The sequence below is a fragment of the Rattus norvegicus genome, chromosome 15 (assembly GCF_036323735.1).
Source record: "Rattus norvegicus strain BN/NHsdMcwi chromosome 15, GRCr8, whole genome shotgun sequence".
Lineage (NCBI taxonomy): Eukaryota > Metazoa > Chordata > Mammalia > Rodentia > Muridae > Rattus > Rattus norvegicus.
The window spans coordinates 46854407-46878301 of NC_086033.1; the positions used below are offsets into that span (position 1 = coordinate 46854407).

General features: G+C 38.3%; 1 long non-coding RNA gene across 4 annotated transcripts in view; it reads right to left on the reverse strand.

The window, feature by feature from the left end:
* The window catches only part of LOC120097024 (uncharacterized), a 93773-nt gene that overhangs the window by 67832 nt on the left and 2046 nt on the right, over positions 1-23895 (reverse strand). For all 4 annotated transcript variants that reach the window (XR_010058192.1, XR_010058193.1, XR_010058194.1 and 1 more), the window contains exon 2: positions 20606-20805. This is a non-coding gene — a long non-coding RNA (uncharacterized LOC120097024). The remainder of the gene's footprint in view (positions 1-20605; positions 20806-23895) is intronic.

Here is a 23895-nt window from a genome sequence, read left to right on the forward strand (position 1 = left end):
ACTTCAAGTTATGGAATACTTATGTTAAATTACAGTACTCTTTCCTATTCCTGTCATAAAATAAATGCCTTTGACTCTCATATAGTCTCATCACTAATCAGTGGTTGAAAGAATACTTAATATTTCCTATAAGGTGATCCTACTTTCAGCTTCCCATAATCCATGGGAGCCAATCTTGTTTAAAAGTTGTAAAGATAGAAGGTTATTACACAGTGAGTAAGGTAGAGAAGGGCAATTCATTTGATGTGGAAGTATGAGAGTTAGTTTTGTGATTGATCTACTCCATCCAAAAAAGGGTAAAGTCCATTAAGATATCATAAAGATGGATTTTATCAGTATGCCTCCAGGCCCTTGGTCTTAGAATTGTGGATGGAGAATTTGATGCAGTTTCTACTCCATTGACATTTACGGGGGTGGGGAGGTGCTGTATCTATCTTTTAAAATCCTAGTGCCATTTGCAATTCTCAGGTGTTGTCTTGATTTATTTGTTTGAGTTTGATGTATTCTAATGGGAGCTCTAAAATTTAATGTTCATATTCAGGAAGCAGTTCATAAGTGGAAGGTGCAATTTAAAAAAATTGTATAATTTTTAAAAAGCTTTGCAGTTCAGGGGACTTAGGACAGCATCTGCAGTCAATATTCTAATAAATGTTATTTCAGAATTAGTAACTAAAAATTAAATGTCATTTATTATCATCTCAAGGAGTCTTTGCTGGCACAGGGGATATTTTGCAAGTTTAGAATAGCCCATAAAAACACTGTTTCACTGATCTGGACACAAGAACTCCCTGAGATGAGCAACAATTCAGAGTTGCTTGCTCTGCCCTTACATCTTTGTGAGGTTCCAAATAGAAGTCATGTATGCTGATCAGGCTGTGGGAAAGATGGCAGAAGAACATGGCAGTCTTCTGATCTTTAAGGTATCTCCTATCTGTGGTCCTGCAAATTTCACACCCTAAATGTCTTCAGTAGAGAACAGTGAGCTCCAGTTACACTCACCAGTGCAGACACATACTTAGGAACATACAGCCAGTTATTATTTACCTAGATCCACCATCATGAAGCTATTTGTTTCATCATAAAGAAAGATTACTCTACCCATCAATAATTTAGATAGAGTCCTGTGAAAAGATAGTGACACAGTTAATTTAAGTTTTCAACTTGACACAACCCTGAGTCTCACGGGAGGAAGGCAACTTCAGTTGAGGATTGCATAGATCAGATTGGCCTATGGCCATGTCTGTGAGGTCTTTTCTAGGTTGCTATTTGATGTAGGAAGACCTATTCCTGTAGGCCCTGCCATCCCTTGGCTGGAGTGGTATAAGAAAGGTAATGAGCAAGTCAGGATGAGCAAAGTAATAAGCACTGTCCTCCATGATGTCTGCCTAAGTTCCTGCCTTCAGTTTCCTGCTTTGAGTTCCTGCCTTGACTTCTCTCAATGATGGCCAGTGTGTCCTGTAAGCAAAATAAACCCCTTTACCCCCAAATTGGTTTTAAACAATGTTTTACCACAACAACCAAAAACAAACAAGGACAAGTACTGAAATGTGGCAAATTCTTCTAAAGTTCAAGTTAAAATTAGGTTTCATTTGTATTTAATTCGAGTTTTCACTTGCACAGATAATTCACACTAATGCTGACAGCAGTTTCGAAGTTTTTATGCACAGTAACAAGATCTGGACAGATAATTGTAAGAACTAAGGGTAGCCAGGAGTCCACATCTAAGTTCTTGTTCCAGCTTAGCTCCTTGACTCAGTTTCCTTTGCCAGAAGTAGACAAAGCTGCTATTATTTCCCCCTGAAGTGGAAATGTGGATAACATTTACATACATTTGGTTAGAAATTAAATTGGACATTTGAATTTCAACCCCCAGTCTTGATTCTGCACTAAAAAGGGATAACAATGTGTAAAGACAGACATTGCTGCCTGTGGAGTGAAGCTGTGTGCTGGGGCTGAGCTTTTGCCTCGCACACTGTTCAGTGGAAGGTGAATTGTGCACTCTTAAGTATTTGAGTCTGTTGGAAAGACAGTGAGGTAAATTCACATGGTTCTGCAAACATATTAAAGTTTCAAAAATAGCTTTATAAATAATTTTTATTGAGAGTGTTGCAACTTTGTGGGATATTGAAAACTAATTATAAAACTTACATTTAAAATGGGAAGCATATTTTCTTTCAGGCATCATTTTTTCCCATTACTAGAAAACTGAATGCTGTGCACATTACAGTTTGCTTGCAGGAATGGGAATCCAAAAAGTCTAATTCCAGAAGCATTTGCTTATGAGGCTTGGACTGGAGATACTGAGGTGAATGGCATAGTCACTTCCCTCAAGACACTCTCAGTCTGAATGATGAGAACAGAGAGTGGCTTGGGAGTTATGATTTGTTGAGATTAAAGTTTCTTGATCTGTTTCCCTTTTTATCTGAGAAAATTCCAAGTGACCCCAAGTACACAGATTTATTCAATAAATATGCAAATGAAACACTTCTGCACAAAAAATTGGAAAGGCATTTATTTTTTTAACAACTTCTTTGGCTTACATATAATTTACTATTTACTAAAGAGAAAATCAAATTTGTATGCAAATGTGATATAATTATTTGTTCATCTTGACTTTAAAAATTTAAAGATTGACTGGGTACTAGATACTGCAGGATATAGAACATATTTGACATTTTTCCAAGTTAACCAATATTTTTATTTAATAATCATCAGTGCTGGGAATTCTACTGCACATAAGCATGTTACACAAAATGGCATAATTATGTTTAGAAACATTTCAGAAATTATTCAATGAACTCATATCAATTTTTAAAAGATTCTAATCCAATGTAATTTAAACATACAGTAATTTGATACTAATATATCAGTATATGACAGGAAGGAAATGTTGAATATTTTTCTTTTCTATTATTAAGCCACTATACTTACATAAAAGCAAAAAACCTGTGTCGCAATAAAACTTGTATAACAGACAATATTCTTTTTTAAAAAAAGATTTATTTATTTATTATATATAAGTACACTGTAGCTGTCTTCAGAGGCACCAGAAGAGGGCATCAGATATCATTAGAGATGGTCGTGAGCCACTATGTGGTTGCTGGGATTTGAACTCAGGACCTCTGGAAGAACAGTCAGTGCTCTTAACCACTGAGCCATCTCTCCAGCCCCTAACAGACAATATTGTTAAATAGATTCCATAAGACTCATGTGTATGGGAAACTTACAAGGTTTAGGAAGCACAATTTACAAGTTTCTGGAAGCTCCTGAAACTTACAACGTCCACTAGGTCCCTTTACAGGTTTAAATAAGTACAATTAAGAGCAGGAGAGAGAAGTCTCCTTGACTACAGCAGAAAGGTTTCAGGCAGTGGTTGTCAGTGTACGTTGCATGGCCTCAAAGTGTACTCAGTAAGACGTGCTCATGGTGTTTGTCCAGAACCAAGGTTGCAATGAAGCTGTATGTACAATGAGCAGACTTGGACCACCTTATATTCATAATGTCTTTGGTTTGAAAAAGTTTTGGTTGTATTGCATTCAGAAACCTTGCACTGCTGGGCAAAATAAAAGACTAGGTTTATGATCTGCAAGAGATGAGCTATTCAGAGAAGTTTTTTAGAATAGCAAGAGAGAACTGCTTGGAGAACTGTCTCAAGCAGAAAATAGAGCAAGAACTTTCTGGAGATCTCCAGAGAAAGCAGAACAGAGGGAAATGAATCTGGAAGGCTGTCACATAGGTCATCACTTGGACGCACAATTTGACTTCAAGTCATTTGTTTCAGTATTCTCAAACACCCCTTCTCTCATGACTCTTCTCCAAGCCAAGGCTAGTCCTTGGCATACTGGTTTTGTGTTTGCCCTTTGATACCGAGAGAAAGGGCAGTAGTCTTACTCTGAGACTATGCCCCTCAAAAGATTGTTGTCCAGTATCTTTGGAAAAATAACTCGGGTTTTATGTCTATTGTCTTTTCCTTTCCTTTTCACAAACCTACTGAGAAAGGATCATCATTGTCACGATTTTACACTTGAGATAAAAATCATATACAGAATAATTAGTCTAAGGTCTAATGGAGAGGACATCAGAGCTGAGGCTTAGACTTCATTATCTGTGTTTCCTGCAGCAAACTTCTCCCAGGGCTCACTCAGTGTTGGTTCAGAGAACCTTTTAATATTTTAGACCTTAATTTGGTCCTGTAATCTGGAATTCGTGAGCACTGATCTGTTGGTTTGTCTTGTACACTGGAGATTATTTTGTTGTCCCAAGCAGAGCAGGTGCAAGTCGGCCCTTGGTGTGTCTGGGCACCCTGCTCCTATTCGTGCTGCCTTTAGCAGACTAAGAGTCCTTGTTTTACAATGTGTGAACAGCAGTGTGTTTACACTTCCAGTACTGATGCATGGTTTCCCTCATTGCTACTTGTCCCTCTGGTCATCTGGTGATTTTAGGAATGAAAGTGGCTGGAATGTTTTTATTGAAGATGATACTATTTTAGGAAGCCCCTTGATCTCTTTTTAAAATTCCTTTAAGGTATCTTAGTGAACTTCCACATTCTACCATTCATTTTAAGATCCCAGGTTTTCAGTGGTGTGCCGTTGAGTACTCTCTTGACTAATTCACCCTGGGAGCTAGTTATCACATAGATTCCTTTCTTATTTTGATAGGCAGGTGGCTAGTTCAGATTTTTATTCTGCTTTGACATATGATGAGTGAGAAACTATTAATTGATGTTGGTCACAGGTGCCATAGTAGAGAGAGAAGCTCACCCTGGTGCTAAGCCTTCATTTTCTGAAGGAACAGAGGGGTTCATCCTTCTTGGGAAGACAGACACCTGGCTAGCTCGCTCCAGTTACTTTATTCAGATATTATACAAGGTTAATTGGGCCGGGATAGGTTCCAACTACAAAATTATCTTGTTTATCTTGCCCATGAGAACAGACAATCCACATAAATCTCAGTCTTTTTTTTATTATGTTTAGTCATAATCTCAAAACAATTTCTCAGCCTCTACTGGTTAACCCAAATATAACCAAAGCTTTGCTTAAATATTTCACTCAAAGTCGAGCACAAATTTCACACATTTCATACAAGAATTTTATTTGTTTGTTTATTTATTTATTTATTTATTTATTTATTTATTTATTTATTTATTTATGGGTTTTTCAAGACAAGGTTTCTGTGTGTAACTTTGTCTGTCCTGGAACTCACTTTGTAGACAAGGCTGGTCTCGAGCTCAGAGACCTGCCAGTGACTGCCTCCTGAGTGCTAGGATTAAAGGCATCTTTAAAAGATGTTTTAAAGAGCAATTTTATGTTCCCAGCAGAATTAAGAGTTCAGACAGATATTTGTCATATATCATAACGCCTGTCCATGTACACACTGCACACACACACACACACACACACACACACACACACACACACACACACACACACCCACACACACCAATCAATATGCCAGAGTGGTACATGCTTGCAACTGATGGACTTACACTCCTATACTTTTACCACTGAAGGACCACAGTTTACACTATTCAGACTCAGTGCTGGTGTTGTATATATTATGGATTTTGACAAATCCACAATGACATGGATTCACCATGACAGTATCACCTAGAATAGTAACACTGTCCTAAAACCCTGCTGTGCTCTGCCTGCTCGTCTTCATCCCAAATCTCTGTCTGGCAGCAATGGAGCTTTCACTGTCTTCAGAGTTCTACCTTTTCCAGAACACCATTTGGTTGGAAGTCATAGATTTTTGAACAAATAAACAAATCTTCCTTTGTTAGATAAGTAATGGCAGTCTGAATTTTCAGTCTGATGCTTTTAAGGCATGAAGATAATTTGCACAGGCAGATAGGCTCTCTCCTTATCTTTCCTTATCTATGGATGAAGAAAACATCCTTTTTGGTTATTGTGGAAAACACTTAAGGGACAGAAATTATTATCTAGTTGTATGACATGAACGTCCTTTTGTTCCTTTCCTGTAACTTGAGGTGCTTGCATCTGATTAGCTCTTCTTCCTTTCAAATTGCCTTAATTTTAGTTGTAAGAGATTAAATATGCTTATTTTGCCTCAAGAAAGTGGAAAGAAATTGAATAGAGTTTCTGCTTGGGAAACTAGAAAGCAAAAAGGTAACAGTGTAGGGACAAATCTTTGTGTAAAGAGTTACGTTATAACTCAACCTTATATTTGAATATCATAGACTGGCCATCTGGGAAACTTCCATGCTAACAGCCCATGACCTTTAAAGGCTATGGAAGAAAGAAAGGGGGTGGAGACCAGCGCACTTCATTAGCATCTCTTGCACTCTTACTAATATAGATTTTCATTTTCCCTAAGAGCAGCCCATAAACTCTGTGTAGCAGAAGATATTTGACAAGTCATAAAAGTACTTTCATAACACACAAAGCTGATGTGAGGGGACAGAGAGTCTAGGTGGAATTAAACCTAGATTGGGAAGCTGAAATTCATCATCAGCTGTTCTTGAAGCTTAGCACATTATAAATTTATGCGCTGCATATGGCGAGTGGGGGTGAATTGGAGACTCTAGCGAGCCATACTTCCTGCACATGAGCATATTCCTTTCCTTGCAGAGAAGCAAAGTGTGTAGCTGAAAAAGCAAAAGCAGTTGCACTCATTTTAGAATTAATTTCTGCGATATAGCATGGATATTAAGATGTCCAACATCTTTTCCAACAGTTGCAGCTTTCTCCATGTTTGGTCCAGGTGGGATGCTCAAGGGGATTCCAGGGACTGCAGCAAAACAGTCAAACAACAGAAGAGTCTGCTTGGATATATTCGAATCTCTTTGCAAATCAAAGTATATTGAATGCCCAAGTTTGGCAATAACAAAAAATCATGCATTAAGGTAGACCAAGATTTATATAAGGGAATGATAAGAAAAATCTCTGAACCTAAAATAATTTGAGGGCCAAGAAATAATGATTTGTCATTTGTGTCTCATTCTAATGAAAATTGGTAAGCGAGAACTCCTGGGTGCATTTGATACCTTGAGGTCCTGCTGAGAATGCAGCTTCTGGTTCTCTATATACACCCAATTCTGGAGCAGAGGGAATAAAAGCATGCATACCACAATAATGAGATTACTGGGACAGCTCCCAAATTGAGACAGCTGAGCCAAATCGATAGACGCATTTTTCTTTCCTTTAAAGTTGCTGAGCCCATTAGAAAGACTAATATACTTCATGGTTAGACCCTGAGAACTTAGAGAGCATGTGTCAAGCTCCCTCTTGCATTTGGCAAATTAAAAATTTAAATGCAGGGATGATTCCAAAATGCAACTACACCATCAAAATAACAGTTTCCCTAGAATAAGCATCCCTAGTTCTCGTTTAAAAAATGCTTTTACTCGTTTTTGAATGTGCGAACTGCCCATAGGTGTTTGACTGATCTGCTGCAGTAGGATGGACCATCACACAGGCTAGAGCAAAGGGCAGAGACCTGTGAGTAGCATAGAGTATAGTTTAGAGTGAAGACCCCATCTGCATTGACTGTGTTCACTCTGCAGAGTGAAACAAGTGGACCTCCTTCTCTTCTGTGAAACATTACAAAGCAGGGGAGGACAAAACCTAGAAATTGTTTTGGAGAAATAATGACATGGATATATGTATTTAGTTCAAAGGTATTCTCTTCGACATGTTGACAATTAAATCAAATTGCAACAATTAAAAGGCAATATTTACTGGGAAAGGATTGCTTAAATTAACTTCGATAGAGTAAGCAAAAAATAAAGATATAGTTAACTAAATTTACATTTAGAGGACACTTCATGTAATGGAAAAAGACCCAAGATATAGCTTTGATTTTATTAATAAGCTGGAGAGATGACTCTGTGGCTACCAGCATTTACTGCTCTTGTAGAGGACTGAGATTCGGTTCCCCACATCAACATAAGGCAGTCCAAGTCATTTGTAACTCTAGTTCTATATCATCTGAGGCTGTCTTCTGACCTCTGCAGGCCCCTACACAAGCATGGTACGTAGAAACTAACACATAGACATAAATGGTCTCCTGGCCTATGACTATAGTCTTAGTGATCTGGAGGCAGAGAAAAGTGCACCTCTATAAATTTTAGACCAGCCTGGGCAGCACAGTAAAGCCTTGTCTTTAAATATGTAATGCATGTGATTTGTGAGTTCTCAAACTAGGTATGGTTTTTATATAGGATCATTTATTTATGGTGTATGTTTATTTTTATTGCTTTTGCTCCAGAATAACTTCTCTATATGGGTCATACACAAAACAGAGACACACACATGGATGAACACACACATAGAAAAGGCCATTAACTAGGTGTGGGTAGTAAGTCAAGTGTGCACAGAAAAGAGCCTTAATTAAACCGTGGCTGCACAATCTAAGCAGCTTGTCTAAGGATTAGATTTATTCCTTTGTTTCATCCCTGTCTCACCAAGGTCTCTTAGAAATGTGGGGCTTGTTTCACAGAGAATAAAACTAAACAGTGTTTCATAAAGTAGCAGAAGATGCTGAGTCATTCTTCAGTTGAACAAAAGAATATTCTAGCACATGTATCAGTATTATGGAGAGGGAGAGGGGCAGGGGAAGAGGGAGAGGGAGAGGGAGGGAGAGGGGGAGAGAGAAAGAGAGATCATAGTTTCAGTGATGTCTTGAAGCATATGTTATGAAATGAGTGTGAAAAGAGCCACGAAAGAGGAGACGGCAGTCCAAAACTGGGTCAGGTCACAGAGATACATAAGGAGCGAAATAGCCAGAGAATTTTACAGTCAATGCTAGACAATTCTTGATAGACAACGGCAAGGTCATGTTGGTACTACTGTCATGGAAGAACACTTCCTTTACTTTCACAACTTGCACAGAGAAGCAGGTGCAGGGATGGGCTGCACACAGCATCTGACATCAGCCACACCGGGTTTAAATCATGGCTTCACTGCTTACTGATCATGTGACCTTCGTTGGCTTCATTCTCTCAGGTTTCATTCTTCATGGTTTGACTGGCTGTAGCCATCCTTAGAATGTTCCCAATACAGTTGCATACTCCCTGTACTCACACAATGAGCAATGGTTACCAATACCCCATGGAGATAGAAATAGAAAATGCACATTTGTTGACATCACCATTTCTGTCTATATAAAGTTCCATATTATAAAATAAAGAGAATGAACAACACACTTTCCCTATGCCCAAACAATCTCTGGTTTGTGGGGTAGCAGATGTAAGAGGAGATGGTGCTAGTATTTTCAGCATGAAGATGCCCAATCTCAGAGGCTGGGAAGATGATTCAGTAGTTAAGAGCAGTGGGTACTTCCAAAATGGACTGATATTTGGTTCTCAGCACCCAAGGTGGGTGGGTGGTTCTAGATCCAGGGGATCAGAAATACTCCTCTAGTATCTAAAGACCCCCCTTCCACATATACATGTGGGAGTGTGCGCACGCACACACACACACACACACACACACACACACACACACACACACACACACACAGACACCCCTACACACATAACTAAGAGAAAAATGAGCAGCCTCCTAAGCCACACTGGACTCGATTTGTTTGTTTTGCCTTCTTTCAGGGCCCAGGGGAGGATGGCTACCCAGATGGAGTCGGTCGCCTGCCTTGTTTCCATGGAGGAAAAAAGTAGCACACATTTGTTTAGCTTCTATTCCGAAGTTCACTGTAGAATTAAAATTTTTTATTTGTTGCAGCTGGGTCTGGCAGGGAAGAACATAGTCATAACTGTCCATTGGCAAATTAAAAATGTTATTCTGTTATTTTTGTTTTCTTTAAGACATGCTGTGCATTAAAAAAGTCACTCTTTAAAAAAGTCCTTCTATTTCCAAATGTTGAAAAAATTAGTATACAGAGAAATGTTGTTTGAAGCTCAAAAAAACAAATAAAAAAACTAAAGCAAAAAAAAAAAAAACTCCAAAAAACAAAAAACAACAACCAAAACCAAATCCCAAACGGTTATCTTGCAGTTGCAGTGTTCTATTACATATTCCAAAACTATTTGCATTTATTTTAGTTTTTTGTCATTCTTGTGAATTGGCCAAAAGCAACAGTGTTCACTTCATCAACTACTAATAAAAAATAAATACCTGGGGTTGGGGATTTAGCTCACTGGTAGAGTGCTTGCCTAGCAAGCGCAAGGCCCTATGTTCGGTCCTCAGGTCCAGAAAAAAAAAAATAAACACCTGAGGTCCAGTGATAGTCTTCAAAGCCACATAAGGTGGGATAACTGGTTTAGGATCCGGGACTCTTAACTGTCTAACTGTATTATCTCCACTCCAACCCAAACATGTTTTAAGGTCTAGGATGATGCATCTGAAAATAGAATCATGGAAGGAGAACTCTAGTTTTCAGATTGCTTGGGTGAGGTTTTATGGAAAGTCATTTGTTTCAGTTAAGTCTTAATTGTAGGCTATCTCTCACACCAGGGTTCCCTGCATCCCACACACTGCTGGCTCACTCCCCTCCAGAGACATCATGCAACATGGCAGAGAGTTTAAACACTTCTCATCCTGCTGGACTACTTTAGTACCAGAAGCTCATAGGAGCCCTTGTTTCTTTAATGCACTGATGCCCTCTGACTGCACATTGCAGCCTGGCTCTGTGGCTCCCTGGTATTCATGGCAATACTCCTTTTGTTTAGTGCACAAGAGGACAGTTCATGAATAAAGTTGAAGGTCTCAGAAGTGCAGGTGTGAAGCATGGGCTGCAAAGCTGTTGGTAGCTGATGTTGAATAACTCCATAGCAACAGTGGCACCTCTGCTGGGATTCAGAGAACCTAGAGTATTGTTTTCTTACCTCTTTTCCAGATGAGCAAAGACATGGTTTTTGTTATAGCATCTAGTGTAGTGTCCATATAATCAAAAGAGAGAATTATAGAAATTTCCATCCTCAAAGCTTGAATCACTTCAAAGATAGTTTCTTCCAAAGAAAAGCCATTATAAACTCAAGAACTTGAATATAATTTACATTTATTTATTTATATACATATATATTTAAAAATAATTTAAATATAAATGAATTTTTATTTTTGGTATTATAAGCTATTATTTTTATTCAATATGAAATCACTCTCTAGAGAATTAATTATAGTCCACCCACATAAATATTTTTATTAAAAATAGCACACATTAGAATTTTAGTTTTAAACCATCACACACATATACTCATTGACAATGTAATAGTAATTAATATATAAGTTTGAAAAAGGCACAGAGAAGAAAATAAACACTTGTAATTATATAACAAAAGGGGAATTTTTGTTAACTTTTTGACAACATTGTCAGAGGACCTTTTGTTTCTGTCAAGTCTTTTTATGTAGTTAGATCTTGCTAAATATCATGTCCAAATTTGTATTTATCAAATCAGAAGTTAAATATATATGTATATATATATATATTGTATACATTATTTTTCTTCTGACATATTTTTTTTAAATAGTGGTTGTCAATGACACACGAGAGAGGGAGCCGATATTGGTCCTCTTAGTACAGAACTCTAAGTGGGATTGCTGAGAGTGGGTAGTTGTTTTGAGCCACAACCACTTTAGCATAACATAAATTTTGGATGGCAATCATCTCCAAATGAATTTGATATATTTAGCCTGTATTTAGGTTCATGTGCCATTTTACCAAGTACCACAGAAAACTGAATAGGCACAATCATGTATGGGCATGGTTCTCTATAACTTATTTTCTAATTCATGAATTTTCTCTGGTAGTCTTCCATTACATAACTTCTTTCTGTCTCTCTGCCTTTTTGTCTTTCTAACTTATTTTCTAATGCATGAGTTGTTTTCTGTGAAATCTTCCTTCACATTATTATACTGCTAATTACACATTCCCTTCTTTTTTTTCTGAGGAAACTCCCTTTTAAGCCATGACTAATCTCTAACTGGGCTACACCAATCAAGCGTAAAGCTTTGCCATGAGGAACCAAGTTGTTTTCTTTGGTTATAGTGATTGCCGATATACAACCGGAATCAGAAACTCTCAAGGGGAAGTCTCAGCTATGCTACTTAGAATTGGGGGCTCTAATTTGGGTATAGTTGGCCTCCTACTATCCCAGGCTATAGATTCATGTGCTAGAATCTTGAATCTGAATGGTGAAACTGTTGTTAAGAGGTAGCACTCAATCTCGCACTCCCTGCCTCCAGCTCACTGCTCCCAAACCCCGTGGGAGAGAGATCTCACCACCAAGAGAGGTGGGCACTCCTGAGACCGCAGAGTGGAAGAGACCACCAAAACTGCCCACCCCTGCCCACATACCTGGCCCAAGAGGAAATTGTATAAGGCCTCTGGGTTCCCATAGATAAGGGCACAGGAGCAGCAGGTCCCTGTGTCTGAGACACTGGCAGAACCTGAAGGGACCGACCAGATAAACAGTTCTCTGCACCCAAATCCCGTGCGAGGGAGAGCTGGGCCTTCAGAGAGGCAGACACGCCTGGGAAACCAGAGGAGACTACACTCTGCCCACATCTCTGACTCCAGAGGAAAACACCAAACGCCATCTGGAACCCTGGTGCACAGAAGCTCCCAGAAGGGGTGGCGCAGATCTTCCTGGTTGCTGCCTCCACGGAGAGCTCATAAGCAACACCCCACAAACAAACCTGAGCCTCGGGACCACAGGTAAGACAAACCTTCCAGCTCCAAGCGACCTGCCTGGTAAACTCAAAACACAGGCCCACAGGAACAGCTGAAGACCTGTAGATAGGAAAAACTACATGCCTGAAAGCAGAACACTCTGTCCCCATAACTGGCTGAAAGAAAACAGGAAAACAGATCTACAGCACTCCTGACACACAGACTTATAGGACAGCCTAGCCACTGTCAGAAATAGCAGAACAAACTAACACTAGAGATAATATGATGGCAAGTGGCAAGCACAGGAACCCAAGACTACATGGCATCATCGGAGCCCAATTCTTCCACCAAAGCAAACACGTAATATCCAAACACATCAGAAAAGCAAGATCTAGTTTCAAAATCATATCTGATCATGATGCTGGAGGACTTCAAGAAAGACATGAAGAACTCCCTTAGAGAAACACAGGAAAACATAAATAAACAAGTAGAAGCCTACAGAGAGGAATCACAAAAATCCCCGAAAGAATTCCAGGAAAACATAAACAAGTAGAAGCCTATAGAGAGGAATCACAAAAATCCCTGAAAGAATTCCCGGAAAACACAATCAAACAATTGAAGGAATTAAAAATGGAAATAGAAACAATCAAGAAAGAATACATGGAAACAACCCTGGATATAGAAAACTAAAAGAAGAGATAAGGAGCTGAAGATACGAGCTTCATCAACAGAATACAAGAGATGGAAGAGAGAATCTCAGGAGCGGAAGATTCCATAGAAATCATCGACTTAAATGTCAAAGATAATGTAAAGCGGAAAAAGCTACTGGTCTAAAACATACAGGAAATCCAGGACTCAATGAGAAGATCAAAACTAAGGATAATAGGTGTAGAAGAGAGTGAAGACTCCCAGCTCAAAGGACCAGTAAATATCTTCAACAAAATCATAGAAGAAAACTTCCCTAACCTAAAAAAAGAGATACCCATGAGGATACAGGAAGCCTACAGAACTCCAAATAGAAAAGAAACACCTCCTGCCACATAATAGTCAAAACACCAAATGCACAAAATAAAGAAAGAATATTAAAAGTAGTAAGGGAAAAAGGTCAAGTAACATATAAAGGCAGACATATCAGAATCACACCAGACTTTTTGCCAGAGACTATGAAAGCCAGAAGATCCTGGACAGATGTCATACAGACCCTAAGAGAACACAAATGGCAGCCCAGGTTACTGTATCCTACAAAACTCTCAGTTAACATGGATGGAGAAACCAAGATATTCCATGACAAAACCAAATTTACACAATATCTTTCTACAAATCCAGCACTACAAAGGATAATAAATGGTAAAGCCCAACATAAGGAGGCAAGCTAAACCCTAGAATAAGCAAGAAACTAATCGTTTTGATAACAAAACAAAGGGAAGAAAAGCACACAAACATAACCTCACATCCAAATATGAATATAACAGGAAGCAATAATCACTATGCCTTAATATCTCTCAACATCAATGGTTTCCGCTCCCCAATAAAAAGGCATAGATTAACAAACTGGACCCTGCGTTCTGCTGCCTACAGGAAACACACCTCAGAGACAAAGACAGACACTACCTCAGAGTGAAAGGCTGAAAAACCACTTTCCAAGCAAATGGTTGGAAGAAGCAAGCAGGAGTAGCCATTCTAATATCAAATAAAATCAATTTTCAACTAAGAGTCATCAAAAAAGATAAGGAAGGACACTTCATATTCATCAAAGGAAAAATCCACCAAGATGAACTCTCAATCCTAAACATCTATGCCCCAAATACAAGGGCACCTACATACATAAAAGAAACCTTACTAAAGCTCAAAACACACATTGCACCTCACACAATAATAGTAGGAGATTTCAACACCCCACTCTCATCAATGGACAGATCATGGAAACAGAAATTAAACAGAGACGTAAACAGACTGAGAGAAGTCATGAACCAAATGGACTTAACAGATATTTATAGAACATTCTATCCTAAAGCAAAAGGATATACATTCTTCTAAGCTCCTCATGGTACTTTCTCCAAAATTGACCATATAATTGGTCAAAAAATGGGCCTCAACAGGTACAGAAAGATAGAAATAATCCCATGTGTGCTATCAGACCACCACGGCCTAAAGCTGGTCTTCAATAATAATAAGGGAAGAACGCTCACATATACGTGGAAGTTGAACAATGCTCTATTCAACGATAACCTGGTCAAGGAAGAAATAAAGAAAGAAATGAAAGACTTCTTAGAATTTAATGAAAATGAAGGTACAACATACCCAAACTTATGGGACACAATGAAAGCTGTGCAAAGAGGAAAACTCATAGCTCTGAGTGCCTGCAGAAAGAAACAGGAGAGAGCATATGTCAGCAGCTTGACAGCACACTTAAAAGCTCTAGAACAAAAAGAAGCAAATACACCAAGGAGGAGTAGAAGGCAGGAAATAATCAAACTCAGAGCTGAAATCAGCCAAGTAGAAACAAAAAGGACCATAGAAAGAATCAACAGAATCAAAAGTTGGTTCTTTGAGAAAATCAACAAGATAGATAAACCCTTAGCCAGATTAACGAGAGGACACAGAGAGTGTGTCCCAATTAACAAAATCAGAAAGGAAAAGGGAGACATAACTACAGAATCAGAGGTAATTCAAAAAGTCATCAGGTCCTACTATAAAAGCCTTTATTCAACAAAACTTGAAAATCTTCAGGAAATGGACAATTTCCTAGACAGATACCAGGTACCGAAGTTAAATCAGGAACAGATAAGCCAGTTAAACAACCCCATAACTCCTAAGGAAATAGAAGCAGTCATTAAAGGTCTCCCAACCAAAAAGAGCCCAGGTCCAGACGGGTTTAGTGCAGAATTCTATCAGACCTTCATAGAAGACCTCATACCAATACTATCCAAACTATTCCACAAAATTGAAACAGATGGAGCACTACCGAATTCCTTCTATGAAGCCATTTCTTCAAAGAGTTAGACAGAACAATATGCAAATCAATCTGGAATAACAAAAAACCCAGGATAGCAAAAACTATCCTCAACAATAAAAGGACTTCTGTGGGAATCACTATCCCTGAACTCAAGCAGTATTACAGAGCAATAGTGATAAAAACTGCGTGGTATTGGTACATAGACAGACAGATAGACCAATGGAACAGAATTGAAAACCCAGAAATGAACCCACACACCTATGGTCACTTTATTTTTGACAAAGGAGCCAAAACCATCCAATGGAAAAAAGATAGCATTTTCAGCAAATGGTGCTGGTTCAAGTGGAGGTCAACATGTAGAAGAATGCAGATCAATCCATGCTTATCACCCTGTACAAAGCTTAAGTCCAAGTGGATCAAGGACCTCCACATCAAACCAGATACACTCGAACTAATTGAAGAAAAACTAGGGCAGCATCTCGAACACATGGGCACTGGAAAAAATTTCCTGAACAAAACACCAATGGCTCATGCTCTAAGATCAAGAATCGACAAATGGAATCTCATAAAACTGCAAAGCTTATGTAAGGCAAAGGACACTGTGGTTAGGACAAAACGGCAACCAACAGATTGGGAAAAGATCTTTACCAATCCTACAACAGATAGAGGGCTTATATCCAAAATATACAAAGAACTCAAGAAGTTAGACCGAAGGGAGACAAATAACCCTATTAAAAATGGGGTTCAGAACTAAACAAAGAATTCACTGCTGAGGAATGCCGAATAGCTGAGAAACACCTAAAGAAATGTTCAACATCTTTAGTCATAAGGGAAATGCAAATCAAAACAACCCTGAGATTTCACCTCACACCAGTGAGAATGGCTAAGATCAAAAACTCAGGTGACAACAAATGCTGGCGAGGATGTGGAGAAAGAGGAACACTCCTCCATTGTTGGTGGGATTCCAGAATGGTAAAACCATTCTGGAAATCAGTCTGGATGTTCCTCAGATAATTGGACATTGAACTACCTGAGGATCCAGCTATACCTCTCTTGGGCTTACCCAAAAATGCCCCAACATATAAAAAAGACACGTGCTCCACTATGTTCATAGCAGCCTTATTTGTAATAGCCAGAAGCTGGAAAGAACCCAGATGCCCTTCAACAGAGGAATGGATACAGAAAATGTGGTACATCTACACAATGGAATATTACTTGGCTATGAAAAACAATGACTTTATGAAATTCAGAGACAGATGGTTGGAACTGGAAAATATCATCGTGAGTGAGGTAACCCAATCACAGAAAAATGCACATTGTATGCACTCATTGATCAGTGGCTATTAGCCCAAATGCTTGAATTACCCTAGATGCCTAGAACACATGAAACTCAAGACTGATGATCAAAACGTGAATGCTTCACTCCTTCTTTAAAAGGGGGAACAAGAATATCCTTGGCAGGGATTAGAGAGGCAAAGATTAAAACAGAGACACAAGGAACACCCATTCAGAGCCTGCCCCACATGTGTCCCATACATATATAGCCACCCAATTAGACAAGATGGATGAAGCAAAGAAGTGCAGGCCGACAGGAGCCGGATGTAGATCTCTCCTGAAAGACACAGCCAGAATATAGCAAATACAGAGCCGAATGCCAACACTGAACTGAGAACGGGACCCCCGTTGAAGGAATCAGAGAAAGAACTGGAAGACCTTGAAGGGGCTGGAGACCCCTTATGAAAAACAATGCCAAGCAACTAGAGTTTCCAGGGACTAAGCCACTACCTAAAGACTATACATGGACTGACCCTGGACTCTGACCTCATAGGTAGCAATGAATATCCTAGTAAGATCACCAGTGGAAGGGGAAGCCCTTGGTCCTGCTAACACTGAACCCCCAGTGAACGTGATTTTTGTGGGGAGGGCAGCAATGGGGGGAGGGTGGGGAGGGGAACACCCATACAGAAGGGGAGGGGGGGATTAGGGGGATGTTTGCCCGGAAACCGGGAAAGGGAATAACATTCGAAATGTAAATAAGAAATTCTCAAGTTAATAAAAAAAAAAAGAAGAAAAAAAAAAGAGGTAGCACTCTGTGAGTGATTTGGTTGGTCACCAGGAATACTGCCATTGGAAGAGGTTGATATTAGCCTCATGGAATGGATTTGATCCCTTGTGCTAGGAAGACTGAGTCTGAGTTCTTCTGTTTCTTTGGTACATGATCTCTTCATCTCATATATTATTTCTACCATGAGTCCCTTACTGGAGCCAAGCCCACACTGGCGGTGCCACATTCTTGATTCCTCTCAATTGTGAACCAGTGCAGTTCTTCCTTTACCATGTATCCAGCTCTAGTTGGTGATTGCCACTGCTAATGGCATGAGATAATGTGTGGTCAGACATCACCCATGCCTGTGCATCCTTCAAAATGGAACATTGTGTTTATAGGATTTATGTAAGATAATATGGTCCATTTTAGGAGTTCAGTAGGTTGAACCCTTATAAACCAAACAATATTACTGTGGTAAGGATACTTCAAATTTATTCTCTCTTTATAGACAACTCATTGCTCTTGACAATAGCCACCAAGTGTGATGGTTAATCTTAAATCTCAAGTCTATGGGGCTAGAATCATCATAGAAACACACTTCTGAACTCATCAACGAAGGTATTTCCAGAAAGATTTAAATTCAATGAGAAGCCACACACTGAGTGTGGGCAGTACCATCCTGTATACTGGGACCCTGAACTGAATTAAAAGAAGAAAGTAAGATGACCACAAACATTCATTCACCTCTTTGATTCTTGACTATAGCTGCAATATAACCAGATAGAACTAGCTGCCTAGCTTCCCCACCATGATGGACTGTACACTCAATTCATCTATGAGCCAAAGTTAACCATTCCTTTCTAAATTGTTTTTTTTCAAGGTATTTTATCACAGCAAGGAGGACAGGAACATATAGATACTGACAATAACACAACTTTCTGAGTTACTCCCCATAAATGAGAATTTCTGTCTTTTGACCAACATTTCCACAACATACTCTTTTACCATAGCTCTGGCAAACACTACTTTGCTCTACACTTCTAAGAACTGACTTTATTTTGATTTGACATATAAATGAGGTTGCATGGCTTTGTCTTTCTGTACTCTATCTTTCTATCTCTTTCTCTCCATCTATCTATCTATCTATCTATCTATCTATCTATCTATCTATCTATCTATCTATCTATCTATCTACCTACCTATCTACCTATCTCTCTATTTCTCAGAATATCTTCTAGGCTCATGGTAGTCTTTCCTGAAATAACATATCTTTCATAAAGATAGCTATCAGGCCAATATGGGATACTTTTTATATATTTAATGGGTGACTCAAAGCCAGTTCATTCTGCTATACAGACAAGATTTATCAGAACCAGGAAATGTATGAGTTGGTTGCTAAAGATGACAAATGGTCAAAATTAAATTATACATGCTTTAAAATTAAATTATATCTTTAAAAGAAAATACTCAAAACCATAATCACTTTGCTATATTTTCTCCATTTCCTATGTTTCTGAAGTTACTTATGAATCTAGTACTGACACCATTGTAAATGAGTGTGATGCCGTGTGTGTGTGTGTGTGTGTGTGTGTGTGTGTGTTGCCTACTGTACACTGGTACATTGGTCTGTAAAAGAAAGTCTGACAAATTCCTTTGCTCTTTCACTGTTCCCATCAGTCTACGGATATGTTTTAATTATAGTTGTTCATCAAATGTAAAACTAAATGTTGGGGTTAAGAGTGCCAGAGCTCAGAAAAGTCAAGAAAACATCCTGGGGTCCATAATAGCTATGAAGAATGCTGTTTGAAAAATTATGCTAGTCACAGCTATGACAGATGCATTTATGTTTAAAACATTTGCATATATGTAGTCATATTTTTTAAGAGACTTATAAAATCTTCACTGATTAAAACATGGCTTATGGTAGAATCTTAGCAAACACAGGTTAATGACAACATTTTTCAGTTTTTAAAGATTTGTTTTATTTTAATTATGTGTATGGGGGTGGTACTAGGAGAAGGGGAGTGTACATCTGTGTACATTTGAGTACAGGTACTGGAAGATTCTAAAAAAGGAAGTTAGATTCCCTATACTTGGAGCTATAGGCAATTCTGAACCTCTCCATGGGTGCTGGGAACTGAATTCATATGTTCTGCAAGAGTACTATGTGCTTTTAACTGCTAAGCAACCTCTTAACCCTCAACAAGTGTTGACTGTGATTCTACATGTTTCCTATTTCACAGAAAGTTCCTCTAACAAGAGTGCTGGGATACTGTAGTGATCATGAGAGGAGAGTTTGAACGGGAGGAAAGAACTGGACAATAGACTCTGTTACTCTGTTTCATGAGCCAGCAATGTTCAGGGAGAGAGAGAGAGAAAGAGAGAGAGAGAGAGAGAGAGAGAGAGAGAGAGAGAGAGAGAGAGAGAGAGAGAGAGAGCCATAGACAGAGAGGTAAGAGACCCTCTTGTTTTTTGTTTATTTTTCATGTAGATTTTTGTTTTATGGAGAGGGACTTGTTTAAAGCTATCTTGAGTATTGTCTATTCTAACTTTAACTTGATTTGTCCTCTTAAGCAATAGAATTTCATCTTGACTCTGGTATTAGGATGTATCCTAACTTAGTTTTTTTTGTTTGTTGTTTTCCTTAGAAGCAATTTTGAATTGCCATTTTTCTACTTTGTGTGGGAGAAATGTTCACCTTATAAGCACTTGTGTTGAGTGTATTGGAAAGACTTGTTTTAAAGAAAAATGGTTTGCACATGACTTTCCCTTACCTCTGGATTTTCCTCATGTAGCATGTGAAATACCCATTTGCTGCAATTGCACACTATTGTAGGAGGTTTGCATATCAAATCAATAATATGGGTTACACAAAGAATTAAAAGGCATGATTTCATCACTATCTAGCCTCATTATATTGGGTCTCTTTACATGGGTTTCTATGAATGCCAAAATACACAATTTCAATTTCTTTTGCTGTGATGAGGAGAAAACAATGAATGAGCCAATCCTACCTTTCTCTTCCTTTATGCTCCTTGTAGTAATCAATGTTCATTCATTTCTAGAATTTGAGTGCATAAACCAAAATAGAGAGAAGGCTCTGTTGTCTGCTTTCCTCAATGTCCAGCTCTGTGTGCAGATAGCTTTAATGAATTCTCATGATAGCTCTGTAAGCACATAACTGTCTCCTTTCACAAATGAGGAAAGTTGAAACCTGGAAGATTACAGAGTGTAGGCCATGCTGAATGTGAATATAGCCATCTTACTTCAAGGATTTTTTACTACAACACAATTAGCTTCTGTTGATATTTAAAATTTTAAAAACCAAGTTGTAAGTATCACACTAATATTTGTTACCACTGTCTTACTGTAAGGAAGTAGCAAAATGAAACAGAAAATAAACAAACAACAACAATAAACAAAAAAAGGTGTGCAGAGAATCAAAAGACAGACTCAAATTGTCCATTCTTGAAACTGACTCTTAAAAAACTCATGCTATTGTTTAATTCATGTAAAAATTTGTACTAGTAATTCTTTTGCAAGTCAGGCATACAAACTAGAAGATTCTTAAATTTAGTTGACACTGCTCAAGTTTCCTTAAATGAGTTTCCTTATATTCCCCTGTTTCTCTTAAGGAAATATTGCATGTTTCCTTTATGAAGAAAAATGGATGTAAGTAGTAGGCAGGCAGCTCCAATCCCAGACTAATACAGGAATTGATGAATGCTTGTCCTCTTGATAAAGAACTGATTGCATTTTGTCCCAAATTATGTTAGAACAACATTTTATCATTTTCACTGTTTTGCACTGATTGATAGCAAGATGCTGTTATCATCAGTAAATGGTATTTTTCCTCTACTGAAAAAAAACAGGAAGGAAATCTAGATTTCTATATGGATGAGTCAGTCTTGGGGTGAGTCTGTGTCTCCTAATATTTATTACCATGTTTACTACATATCCTAAGATGCAAGTAATGGAGAGCCAAGTGCCCTGTGAAGAGGAGCAGCTGGGATGCTCTGACAAGGGCATGACCCCATGCTAGAGAAAGAGCCATAAGTCTAATCAGGGATTGCTTCCCAGGCTGCAGAGTCAAACTGTCTCCTAGAATTCTGCTAGAATTAATTTATCAAAGGAAGAGCAACCAACTACTGTGACCAGAGATTCTGCAGCAGTGGGGAATGCTCTGTAAATTATTTCTTTGCCTGCCATAAGGTTTGTATTTGTGTCTACATATTGAACCATGAAGTTTCATCATGACTCCTGTATAAATATCCTCTAGATATCTCTGAAAGGATGCCCAGAAACACCTGTGGGATTCTTAAGTTATCATTCAACTAATTTTAACTAATTGTATGGACTTTTGATTCTGTACCTGGCACTTGCAACATGCTTTGACATAACTTATTTTCTTATTGTGTTTTAATAATAAACTTATATATATACATATGCGCGCGCGCGCGCGCGCGCGCGCGCGTGTGTGTGTGTGTGTATGGTTATTTTTAAATGAGAAAATTGAGCCGAGGTCCAAGTTCACCCAGGTAGTAAGTGAACAAACCAATGAATGTTGCAACTTAGATATGTAGTACTCTGTAAGTTTACAACTGAACAGAGTCTCAAGCTTCCTTTTTCATAAATTAATATTCAAAGTCTGTGACTTATTCTGTGGTTGTCTTTCTCAATCCATCCTCTTTTCAGTCATTCTTGCAGTCATTGTTTTAGCAGACCATTTTATCAATCTGCACTTGAATTATTTGCAAAAGTTTTTCACATAGTAGTGTTTATACATTCATAAAACAGGAATCAAGTCAATTATTTCTTTACTTAAGATCCTTCAATCTGATTGTTTAGCTCTAGGCTTGCTCTTGGGTTTGAAGGACCCTTGAGGAACTTGAATGGAAACATTCAAGTGCCCCAAGACTAACCAGTTTGGAACCCTGTTCTACCAATTTCATCCCAATTGGATCTACCCACCATCAACCAGGGCATACCCTTCAGAGTAGGGTCCAACCCTTCAGAGTATGGTCCACTGAGGATGCAGCCTGAAAAGTGGGATCTACCTGAGGCACAGACAGCAGAGTCAGGTACCCTGATCTCCACTATCTGGCTAATGGCTTCCCCCACCTTTCAGAGAAAACCTGCTGCCATCAGGATCATACAGACAAACCCACGGAAATCCAGATGCCTAAAGAACAGTGTAAGAACACAATTAACAAGACCTAGGGCAATATGGAACCACCATAGCATAGCTATCCTGCTAAAACAAACCCTGGATATCCTAATGAAACTGAAGCACAAGGAGAGGATCTTAAAGATAATCTTACAAAGACAAAAGGGGACTTTAGAAAGGACATGAATAAATCCCTTAAGGAAAGACAGGACAATATATTCAAACAGTTAAAGACATTAAAAAATGAAACAAATAAATATAAAGAAATGCAAGAAAATGCAATCAAATAGGTGAAGGATATGAATAAAACTAAAACCTGAAAAAAGCAATAGAAGCAATAAAAAAACACAAACTGAGGTAATCCTGGTGATGAAAAACCTAGGAAAGAGAACATCACCAACAGAATAAAGAAGATGGAGGAGAGAATCTCAGCTGTAAATGATATTGTAAAAAATTGAGATACATGTGTCAAAGAAAATGCAAAATCTAAAAAGTACATGATAGAAAACATCCAAGAAATTTGGGACACCATGAAAAGACAAAACCTAAGAATAATAGGAATAGAAGAAGAAGGTTCCTAGCTCAAAGACTCAGAAATTATCCTCAGTAAAATCATAGAAGGAAAGTTCCATAACATTAATAAAAGAGATACTTACAAACATACAAGAAGATTATATAACACTAAACAGATTGGCCCCAAAAGGAAATTCTCCTCCCACATAATAATCAAAACACTAAATATACAGAACAAAGAATTTTGAAAGAAGTAAGGAGAAAGAGCCAAGTAACATATAAAGGCAGACCTATCAGAGTTACACCTGATTCTTCCTCTGAGAATCTAAAAGCTAGAAGGACTTGGACAGGTTTTGCAGACACTAAGTGACCAACCATGTCAACTCACCAAAATTTTCATTCACCATAGATAGAAAAACCAAGATATTCTATGACAAAACCAAAGTTAAACAATATCTTTCCACTAACCCAGTCATACATACTAGGAGAAAAACTCGAGCTCAATGCAGCTAATTATACTCAAGAAAAAAAGAAATAATTTCACACTATTAACACCAATAGAAGAGAAACACACACACACTCTCTCTCTCTCTCTCTCTCTCTCTCTCTCTCTCTCTCTCTCTC